The sequence below is a fragment of the Ranitomeya variabilis genome, chromosome 8, assembly GCF_051348905.1.
Source record: "Ranitomeya variabilis isolate aRanVar5 chromosome 8, aRanVar5.hap1, whole genome shotgun sequence".
Lineage (NCBI taxonomy): Eukaryota > Metazoa > Chordata > Amphibia > Anura > Dendrobatidae > Ranitomeya > Ranitomeya variabilis.
Window position 1 is genome coordinate 17,150,782 of NC_135239.1, and position 12,473 is coordinate 17,163,254.

The window sequence follows — 12,473 nt, forward strand, 5'->3', positions numbered from 1 at the left end:
TAAAAGGCGTATTATCAGATGGTGACATCAAGCTGTAGCCTGCGGTGTACACTAGAGTCTTGAGTCTCCAGAGCTATTATAGCGGTGGGAGCTTATAGTGAGGAACATATATAGAGGGATACTCATTCTGTTGTTATGGATCTAATGTGATCCATATTTGTATGTCTTTTGTCTGTGATTATTAGTTCATTAGGGATTACCCAGGGATAGGAGGGACAGCCATCGTTGAGTGGGGGCGCCATATCGCTTTACAGGGTGCCAACCTCCGCTGTCAGGAAGGATAACAGTTCCAAGGGCCAAATAGGGCTAGTAGAGGTATTGTGTATCCACAAAGGTATCAGCCTTATTTTTTGTTTTTTTGATTGTTTCAATTTTTGATAATTTTTTATTATTGCTTTAAGAATTTTTTTCATTTTTTCTACTTGGTTTCTTCTATTTGGTTTTTCTACGTGGGTTTTTCTGGTATCATATAAACTCCATAGAGGGTACCCTTTGAGATTAACTTTATCCCTATCCTTGGGCGGATCCCTATAGGGATGTAATTTTTATCTCACTTTATAGATATCTTTGGTATTTTACGTAATTATTAATAAAGATTGATGATTTTAGGGGTAGGTTTTGGTCTCTTCAGTTGGTTAGTCATATACTCCCCTGTAAATAATTGGTTTGTTGGTTGTAGCAAAGCCTGAAGCAAACCTGAACGTGGACACATACCCTAAGGGAACGATATGCTAAACCTACACCCTCTATACTCAAGAACAGTGGAGGTCCGAGAAGTCTGACCCCAACTGATTATAAAGTGAGGCCTATCCTAGCAATAGCCTTCACTTTATAAGACAGGAATACCCCTTTAATTCAGAGTTCAAGACATCTTGGGAGACAGTCCCTGTTTTAGGACCCCACCAATGTGATCTAATGACACTCAATACATGCACAATCTGGATGTACATTGCGGTCACGTTCATTTACACATTTTGATAACCATTTCACTTGCTCTTCCGGCAGACCGACCTCCATAATACAAGCACCCACACAAATGGCTAGCCTGCAAGTCACATTACAATTGCATGACAGTTTCCTTTTGCTTTAGAGAAAATATGGATATTTGTGCCAAAATCTGTTTCACAGCTGAAAATTCATGTCAGGACCTGGAGGTTATTCACGATTCCCCCCAAAAATGAAGGCATATAAAAAACAAAGCAAACAAAAAAAACATTTCTTTTTCCAGATTAAACGAAGGCATGATGATTAATTATCGATGATTATCATGGTCGGTGTGTTTTTTTTTTTCAAAGTTCCATTTGCCAGGTCTTGTACAGATCCCTAACAATCATCGTACAAGCTCGGCGACTTCAGACATCCGTAAAGCACAGTCTGAATATACACGGACGTTTCCAGACTAGCCATGGATCTCCTGACTGCGGATTTTAGCCCGTGGCTGGTCCAGGCTTCACAGTCCAAACTCGGATCATGTTTTACGGACGTCTGAAGTCACGATTCATTAATGCAGACGTCCCCACACAGCACGAGGGTTCAGCTAGTACCAGTAACTCAGGCCAGGTGTATGGTCTGTTCTTTTAGAATTATGTTAACACTTGTTTTATAAGAAACCGACTAAGAAAAAAAAAAGGCATGAAAATTTGGGAAGCGGTAGAAAGGAGCAGGAGAGGAAGAGGTGGGGTTCTTGGTTTACTGTAGAAGCAAAATGCCATAGCAGCCAGAGCGAAGTGATATCATGCCACTAGCCAGCGATGCTAGCACACGGTGCAGACAATGAGAACCTGTCAATCATGTGATAATTCAATACAAATAAAGCATAATCGCATGGCTGCACCCATGTATGGCTGGCACAAACGCAATATGGCTCCTTAGGCGAAAAGTCTGAGAAATCAACACTACTGCCTAAAACCACAGAGAAAGGTTGGCAGTGGCAAGGAATGCTGTAAAAGAGAGAGTGGAAAATATCTCTGGGCATAATATGGGATCTGAAATTGATGCTGCCACTCTGTGCGGTCAGTATTCAGCCTTACATAAGTGCCACATTTTACATCATCCAAACCACTAGTCCTTCTATAAAAAGTGCGCCCCCTTCACATCTAGGTCTCATCCAACCTTTCCACATTCACAATTTCATATACCCAGATCAGATTATTGGTGCCAATTTTTTAAGCCTGATTTCATTACAAAACATGTCCTTCAAATGCAAATATCCTTAAAACTTATACGTAGTAGTGTGAAGCTGTGGCTGTCGCGAGGATATACAAAGCTGTTGCTCTTCTATTAAAATGTCATTTCATCTAAATAAGAAACTTTTTTAACAATTTGTTAATTGGTTAGAGCCTCCCTTAATAACTATGTTTGAGAAATAGAAATTGAAAGTCATTTTAGTTGACATAAGGGTAAGTCCAAAAGAGCGCTGAACTTGTGGACCAGTCATTTCTGCTAATTGTGTGCTCATCTACATAGCAGACGGGTGCTGGAGGGTTTCTAATATTTACCTGCACCAGTCCGGTCCGTAAATCGCCCCAGAATAGTGCATGCTACAACTTCGCCCACGCAGACCATTGGTCCCGATCCATATAGCACGCTCGTCTGAACGAGCCACAAGTGTGATCTCAGACCTACAGATATAGTTACGCAGCACAAACCGATCAAGGCACGGCAAGAGAGAAGGAGTGAGTGTAAGGCTAGGTTCACACTTACATTTTTAGGGGACTTTTTTTTTCTTCTTTATTTCAAAGGATTAAGATGAATTGGACAAATGATATGGATTTTTATACAAAAAAAAAAGAACGTTCAAAAAACGTCTGAAGGTTTATGAGATCTAGGCACGGATAACTCCACGGATCATTATAAGGAATGAGCAGAAGCGCTGCTCTTCTCAAACCCTGAAGACACCATAGACTTTCCATTGAGCGTTGTGGAGAGCAGCGCTCGGCTGAATGCTTCTGCACCTTTGCTGTAGCGAATGGTCGGTGTCTCAGACCCTCTACACTTCATTTTTTCTTTAAATATGGTTATACTTAAAAGACTAAACAGACACCTGGTTAGAAAGCTCATTTTCCAAAGGCAGAGCTGCCAGTGTGGGGGAAATGAAATATTACATGGAGGCCATTCATATGAAGAGTTATGGCCAGACCAGCTCATAAAGCGGTATCCTGACCTGGAGAATTCCCGATGATGTTCTGTTTATATTCCTTTAATAGAGTTCTAATTTTTCAGAAAACTTGTGTCCCTAGGTGCAGTTTACAAACAAACTGCGCTTTACTCACCCTCCACAGGTCCAGGTCAGAGACTCTATTGCTGATGCAGCGTGTTAGTGTCTGCAGAGCTAACGACAGCGCGGCAGCCAGGGAGCTCAGCAGCTCGTACCGTGAACTTGGGGAGTGCCGGCTAGATGACAGATTGGCTGCAGCGCTGTCAATGTAATGTCAGACAATAGAGATGGGGGAAGTGGTGGATACTCAGCGCTGAACCTGGGGAAGGCGAGTCAATTTTTTTAAAATTTTTTTTACAACAAATCTAGGATTTTGGAAAATGGCAAACCTCTTTATTTTGGACATTAAAAAAACCCTTAAAAGAAAAGGGGTCCATATTAAATACATTAATCTGTTAGTTACAGTAGAGACTGTTTCCAAAGAGGATCTGTCCACACAATACACGAGCAGTCCATTGATTTTAACCAGAAAAGTGTACTGCATATTTTGTCCTGTAGAGGCGCTGCAGAGAAATTGAACAGGGGTTGTTGGGTTTCGTTCCCCTGTATAGTATAGCTAACTGCAGTATTAGGACAGCCACTGATCATTCTAATTTTCCAGGGTTTCATTTAACATTAGAAAGCGGCCTAAAATAGATAATCAGATAACTCCCTGTAACGCAAATGAACTAAAAAAAAAAAAAGGGGAAAAACACATTTTTCCATCAATTGTCCAATCAATAACCTACTACAGTAAGAAGAAAAAAAATAAGTATTTCACTGCAATTTATTAAAACTGATGTAAAAAAAAATGTTGTTTTTTGTATAATAGTAAGTAAATAGAAAATTAGAATACTAGTGTGAACAAGGCCTAAACACGGGCTGGGAGCTTATGGAACGGAATAAATGCATGTAAGATGCTGTGTACGCCCCAAACATTCAGAGGGAAGCATACGGCATGCTAAGAAAGGTTCAGTCCTTACCAGTATAGATCACGTAGCTAAGTGTGTCATCCCTGGCAACAGCTTTGGTGAGCGCACAGACACAATAATTTATATGTCATAATTTGTGACATATACATCTTCGTTTTTTTTTCTGTTTTACAAGAAATGGCAGGACAAATGTATTACTTATAAACTTCCCATTTAGAAATGGGGCAATTCTGATTATAGACAGCCAGGATATGTCCAGACCAGAGTTAGAGACATCTCCCCTATAAGATGTGACATTGCACGGATGCAAAATTATAACTAAAACCCGACCTAAAGTTTCTCAATAAAGAAAACCAAAAACCTCCTTGCACCGGCCACTACATTTATCTTTCAGTCAGCGCTTTGGTAAATTCCATTTATCGGCACTTCCTATAAACATGTCATTATTCATTTATGGAAGCAGAAAAGCCATTGTGTTCTAGTTATGTATAATTCAATATTTTATTCTGGAATGTCCTGTAAAAGATAATAACACACGAGCTCTGCTGCAAAAACAGAACGCGGAATGGGGCCCACAATGATTCATAGCATTCCTGAGATGTTGGACTGCAAAGCTACATAAACTGTGTATGTGACGGATGAAAACATCAGCGGAGGATCCAGGAAATGAGACACAGACTGATCATTTCATTTTGTGTTTTTTTTTTAATCTTTTTTTTGTGTTTATAGTAACTTTCTTTTCCAAGCAAAATAATGTATACAATAGATACTTGACCATAGTGTGTGGTACATTGGGAACAGTATTATAGTAGTTATATTCCTGTACATAGAGTAGTATTATAGTAGCTATATTCTTGTACATAGGAGCAGTATTATAGTAGTTATATTCCGGTCATAGGGGCAGTATTATAGTAGTTATATTCTTGTACATAGGGACAGTATTATAGTAGTTATATTCTTGTACATAGGGACAGTATTATAGTAGTTATATTCTTGTACATCGGAGCAGTATTATAGTAGTTATATTCTTGTACAAAGGGCAGTATTAGGTTATATTCTTGTACATAGAGGGCAGTATTATAATAGTTATATTCCTGTACATAGAGCAGTATTATAGTAGTTATATTCTTGTACATAGGAGGCAGTATTATAGTAGTTATATTCCTGTACATAGGGGCAGTATTATAGTAGTTATATTCTTGTACATAGGAACAGTATTATAGTAGTTATATTCTTGTACATAGAGCAGTATTATAGTAGTTATATTCTTGTACATAGGAGGCAGTATTATAGTAGTTATATTCTTGTACATAGGAGGCAGTATTATAGTAGTTATATTCTTGTACATAGGGGCAGTATTATAGTAGTTATATTCTTGTACATAGGGGGCAGTATTATAGTAGTTATATTCTTGTACATAGGGGCAGTATTATAGTAGTTATATTCTTGTACATAGGGGCAGTATTATAGTAGTTATATTCTTGTACATAGGAACAGTATTATAGTAGTTATATTCTTGTACATAGAGCAGTATTATAGTAGTTATATTCTTGTACATAGGGGCAGTATTATAGTAGTTATATTCTTGTACATGGGAGCAGTATTATAGCAGTTATATTCTTGTACATAGGAGGCAGTATTATAGTAGTTATATTCTTGTACATAGGGGCAGTATTATAGTAGTTATATTCTTGTACATAGGGGGCAGTATTATAGTAGTTATATTCTTGTACATAGGGGCAGTATTATAGTAGTTATATTCTTGTACATAGGGGCAGTATTATAGTAGTTATATTCTTGTACATAGGAACAGTATTATAGTAGTTATATTCTTATACATAGAGCAGTATTATAGTAGTTATATTCTTGTACATAGGAGCAGTATTATAGTAGTTATATTCTTGTACATAGGGGGCAGTATTATTGTAGTTATATTCTTGTACATAGGGGGCAGTATTATAGTAGTTATATTCTTGTACATAGGGGCAGTATTATAGTAGTTATATTCTTGTACATAGGAACAGTATTATAGTAGTTATATTCTTGTACATAGAGCAGTATTATAGTAGTTATATTCTTGTACATAGGGGCAGTATTATAGTAGTTATATTCTTGTACATGGGAGCAGTATTATAGCAGTTATATTCTTGTACATAGGAGCAGTATTATAGTAGTTATATTCTTGTACATAGGAACAGTATTATAGTAGTTATATTCTTATACATAGAGCAGTATTATAGTAGTTATATTCTTGTACATAGGAGCAGTATTATAGTAGTTATATTCTTGTACATAGGGGGCAGTATTATTGTAGTTATATTCTTGTACATAGGGGGCAGTATTATAATAGTTATATTCTTGTACATAGGGACAGTATTATAGTAGTTATATTCTTGTACATAGGGGGCAGTATTATAGTAGTTATATTCTTGTACATCGGAGCAGTATAGTAGTTATATTCTTGTACAAAGGGCAGTATTATGTTATATTCTTGTACATAGGGGGCAGTATTATAGTAGTTATATTCTTGTACATAGGAACAGTATTATAGTAGTTATATTCTTGTACATAGGAGGCAGTATTATAGTAGTTATATTCTTGTACATAGGAGGCAGTATTATAGTAGTTATATTCTTGTACATAGGGGCAGTATTATAGTAGTTATATTCTTGTACATAGGGGCAGTATTATAGTAGTTATATTCTTGTACATAGGGGCAGTATTATAGTAGTTATATTCTTGTACATAGGGGCAGTATTATAGTAGTTATATTCTTGTACATAGGAACAGTATTATAGTAGTTATATTCTTGTACATAGAGCAGTATTATAGTAGTTATATTCTTGTACATAGGGGCAGTATTATAGTAGTTATATTCTTGTACATGGGAGCAGTATTATAGTAGTTATATTCTTGTACATAGGAACAGTATTATAGTAGTTATATTCTTGTACATAGAGCAGTATTATAGTAGTTATATTCTTGTACATAGGGGCAGTATTATAGTAGTTAGATTCTTGTACATGGGAGCAGTATTATAGTAGTTATATTCTTGTACATAGGAGGCAGTATTATAGTAGTTATATTCTTGTACATAGGAGCAGTATTATAGTAGTTATATTCTTGTACATAGGAACAGTATTATAGTAGTTATATTCTTGTACATAGAGCAGTATTATAGTAGTTATATTCTTGTACATAGGAGCAGTATTATAGTAGTTATATTCTTGTACATAGGGGGCAGTATTATTGTAGTTATATTCTTGTACATAGGGGGCAGTATTATAATAGTTATATTCTTGTACATAGGGACAGTATTATAGTAGTTATATTCTTGTACATAGGGGGCAGTATTATAGTAGTTATATTCTTGTACATCGGAGCAGTATAGTAGTTATATTCTTGTACATAGGGACAGTATTATAGTAGTTATATTCTTGTACATAGGGGGCAGTATTATAGTAGTTATATTCTTGTACATCGGAGCAGTATAGTAGTTATATTCTTGTACAAAGGGCAGTATTATGTTATATTCTTGTACATAGGGGGCAGTATTATAATAGTTATATTCCTGTACATAGGGGCAGTATTATAGTAGTTATATTCTTGTACATAGGGGGCAGTATTATAATAGTTATATTCCTGTACATAGGGGCAGTATTATAGTAGTTATATTCTTGTACATAGGGGGCAGTATTATAATAGTTATATTCTTGTACATATGGGGCAGTATAGTAGTAGTTATTTTCTTGTACATAGGGGGCAGTATTGTGTATTGTTATTTACAGTCTTGTATAGAGAAGGCACTATTATAGTATTTTGCATTTGAACGCCCGATCCCAGATTGGTTTTGTAACCCTAAATTCTCAAAAAACTTAAAGCAACCAGAGAATTATAGCCATGGTTCACTTAGGCTACTTTCACATTTGCGCTAGAATCCGCAGCGTATCATCCGCAACCGCATGCAAAAACGCATGCAAACGTCTGTTAACGCAGCGTTTTTTATCCGCATCAGCTTACGCATGATGGTAAAAAAACGCAGCGTTTGTATGCGTTTTTACATGTGTTTGCGCTTTTTATGCGCATGCATTTGGTATTTCCAGGAGGGTGTGTCTTTAATGGGCATGCGCAGTCCGAAGTACGCAAGCGCATCAAACGCATGCGTACGCAAAGACATGTGTACGCATGCGTTCCCATAGATAGTAAGGCTTTTTTTGCCGCATTCCTTGCGCTAACAACCGCATACGTTTCTAGGCGGCAAATTGACGCCTCTAAAATTACTACATGTTGCGTTTACCGCGCCAAACCGCAGACGACGAAACGACGCATGCGTCGTCAAACGTGGCAAAACGCAACCGATCGCAGACTCATGCGTCCCTAATGTTAAATATAGGAAAACACAACGCATGCGGATAATTGCGTTAGGGTACCGTCACACAGTGCAATTTTGATCGCTACAACGGCACGATTCGTGACGTTCCAGCGATGCATTTACGATATCGCTGTGTCTGACACGCTACTGCGATCCGGATCCCCGCTGAGAATCGTACGTCGTAGCAGATCGTTTGAAACTTTCTTTCGTCGTCTAGTGTCCCGCTGTGGCGGCATGATTGCATTGTGTGACACAGGTTGTATACGATGTGCGCACAGTAACCAACGGCTTCTACATCGCAAATACGTCATGAAATTATCGCTCCAGCGCCGTGTATTGCAACGTGTGACCGCAGTATACGACGCTGGAGCGATACTTATACGACGCTGCAACGTCACGAATCGTGCCGTCGAAGCGATGAAAATGGCACTGTGTAACGGTACCCTTAGAAACGCTGCGGACACAACCGCAAATGTGAAACCGGCCTTATTGAATGTGCATGGGAGGAGGGTGATCAGGACAGATAAGATAAGAACTAAGTTAAACCTATGTCCTTCAACAAGCAGGGAGATAAGCAGAACCAATACTGTCATTTCATGGAGACTCCAAAGGATATGATTTGAAGAATCCATTCAGTCATGTCCCAAGCACAGCCTGTAGCCAGTAGTCTGACAGCCCTCCTAGATATTAGATTGTCGGATTATCATAGAAGCCCATAATATATAGGATTTGCTGTGGTTACTGTGGCCTCACAGAGGGATTGCAGTGAAATCGCCCGATGCTATAATTTGTATGAGTGTCTTATGACTTCCCAACGTCAGATGTAAAGCAGATTATATCTTATATAAAATAACTGATGATGTGGTGATAAGCAGCTGCCATGGGAGTCTGACAGCACCTTTTTCCCCTTCCCGCACAAATACACTCTCTTCCACCAGCTTAAGTGTAGGCTCTGCCAGTGTTTGCAATTTTTTTTCTTAACCTAATGATCCTAAAGTTAAAAATGAATCCATTTTTTAAATATAGTTTTAAATTAAAATTTCCTATTGTGTAGCAGTCTACGGGTAAGTTCACACAGGGCTTTTTTGCTGCTTTTTTATGCTAATTTTCAGCTGCTTTTTGCAATACTAGCAAAGCCTATAAGATTTCAGAAATCTCGTGCACACACATTGTTTTTTGTTTGATCAGTATTTTGTGATTTGCTGCGTTTTTTGGACATAGAGCATGTCACTTCTTTCAGCGTTTTTGCTGCGTTTTTTCAGCCATTGACTTGAATGGGTGTTGAAAAAAACACAGCAAAAACGCAGGTATCATTATTTGCTGCGCTTTTGTTGCTGAAAATCCAAGGACATTAGCCTGGACAAAGAGGAAAAAAAAAACGCAACAAAAAACGCACCTAAACCTGTGCTTTTGACGCAGCTTCTTTCCTGCCACGAAGATCAGGTTTTGCTGCAGAAAAAAAGGCAGCAAAAATGCCCTGTGTGAACTTACACTACAGCTCATACAACCCCTGGCAAAAATTATGGAATCACCGGCCTTGGAGGATGTTTATTCAGTTGTTTAATTTTGTAGAATAAAAGCAGATCACAGACATGGCACAAAACTAAAGTAATTTCAAATGGCAACTTTCTGGCTTTAAGAAACACTAAAAGAAATCAAGAACAAAAAATGTGGTAGTCAGTAATGGTTACTTTTTTTTAACCAAGCATAGGGAAAAATTATGGAGTCACTCAATTCTGATGAAAAAATTATGGAATCATGAAAAACAAACAAACATAAAAACCCTCCAACACATCACTAGTATTTTGTTGCAACACCTCTGGCTTTTATAACAGCTTGCGGTCTCTGAGACATGGACTTAATGAGGGTCAAACAGGACTCTTCATCAATCTGCCTCCAACTTCCTCTGATTGCTGTTGCCAGATCAGCTTTGCAGGTTGGAGCCTTGTCATGGACCATTTTCTTCAACTTCCACCAAAGATTTTCAATTGGATTGAGATCCGGACTATTTGCAGGCCATGGCATTGACCTTATGTGTCTTTTTTCAAGGAATGTTTTCACAGTTTTTGCTCTATGGCAGGATGCATTATCATCTTGAAAAATGATTTGATCATCCCCAAACATCCTTTCAATTGATGGGATAAGAAAAGTGTCCAAAATATCAACATAAACTTGTGCATTTATTGAAGATGCAATGACAGCCATCTCCCCAGTGCCTTTACCTGACAAGCAGCCCAATATCATCAATGACTGTGAAAATTTGTATGTTCTCGTCAGGCAGTCATCGTTATAAATCTCATTGGAATGGCACCAAACAAATGTTTCAGCATCATCACCTTGCCCAATGCACATTCGCGATACATCATTGAATATGACTTTCATCCAGTCATCCACAGTCCACGATTGCTTTTCCTTAACACCTAAACAGAAAAAAGCAAGGTTACAATGGGCTAATGATGGCTTTCGTTTAGCTTTTCTGTATGTAAATCCCATTTCCTTTAGGCGGTTTCTTACAGTTCGGTCACAGACGTTGATTCCAGTTTCCACCCATTCGTTCCTCATTTGTTTTGTTGTGCATTTCCTGTTTTGGAGACATATTGCTTTAACTTTACGGTCTTGACGCTTTGATGTCTTCCTCGGTCTACCAGTATGTTTGCCTTTAACAACCTTCCCATGTTGTTTGTATTTGGTGCAGATTTTAGACACAGCTGACTGTGAACAACCAACATCTTTCAGAACATTGCGTGATGATTTACCCTCTTTTAAGAGTTTGATAATCCTCTCCTTTGTTTCAATTGACATCTCTGGTGTTGGAGCCATGATTCATGTCAGTCCACTTGGTGCAACAGCTCTCCAGAGTGTGATCACTCCTTTTTAGATGCAGACTAACGAGCAGATCTAATTTGATGCTGGTGTTATTTTTGGGTATGAAAATTTACAGGGTGATTCCATAATTTTTTCTTCAGAATTGAGTGATTCCATAATTTTTCTCCTATGCATGGTTAAAAAAAGGAACCATTACTGACTACCACATTTTTTGTTCTTGATTTCTTTTAGTGTTTCTTAAAGCCAGAAAGTTGTCATTTGAAATTACTTTATTTTTGTGCCATATCTGTGATCTCCTTTTTTTCTACAAAATTAAACAGCCGAATGAACATCCTCCAAGGCCGGTGATTCCATAATTTTTGCCAGGGGTTGTATGCCGACCTATGCGTTTCTATAGTAACAGACTACATACAACTCTGTGCAGTCTGATCCAACAGCCATTCTCTCTTCTATCTTATGCATCCCCTATTTCTTAAGGTTCATAAACCCTGGAACCAAACAGCATGAACCCAACCATAAACATAATCCATGCAATTATATTTTGAATAGGGCTTATGTTTGGTCGTGTAATTATGCTTTGGATTATGTTTAGTCATGTTCATGCTTTTTGGGTGTGGGGTTTATGTAATGTATATGAATGATACAGTTTTGGTTACTGTCTGCTATATAACAGGGTTACTAGGGAGAAGTGTGGAGCAGATGGAAAAGAGTATGACTACACAGGGTGTTTTGTAGTCTGTTACCATGGGGATAGATTGCTCTGCATAAGCGCTGTAGACATAAAACAACATAATCAGGACTATTTGCAAAATTGTTTCACTTTTTTATTATTATTTTTGTGCATTTTGACAATAAAATAGGAACCCAGACCTGTTTCTATTTAACTTGCCGGTAAAACATTTTGAAAAGCAACCATATGATACAGAATCAGAGTCGTGTTTAGTCCTAGTTATTTTCATAGAGCTTTTAACCAGTTTATCACAGGCCTACTAAGCAGAAGTCATAGCATTGCAGATGGAGCTGAGAAATGACCGATCAGACATGCAGACTGGATGCTGTAAGGGGGAGGGAAAGTGTAGCAGCAATGTGAGCTTTGACTTTATCATCTAGCCAAAGTGGTCCATGTGCTGTGATTGCAAAGCCGTTT

At 37.9% G+C, this 12,473-nt stretch overlaps 1 protein-coding gene across 12 annotated transcripts in view; it reads right to left on the reverse strand.

The window, feature by feature from the left end:
* Positions 1-12,473, reverse strand: part of SGIP1 (SH3GL interacting endocytic adaptor 1) — a 92,891-nt gene that overhangs the window by 16,700 nt on the left and 63,718 nt on the right. The gene's annotated exons all lie outside the window — the stretch shown is intronic.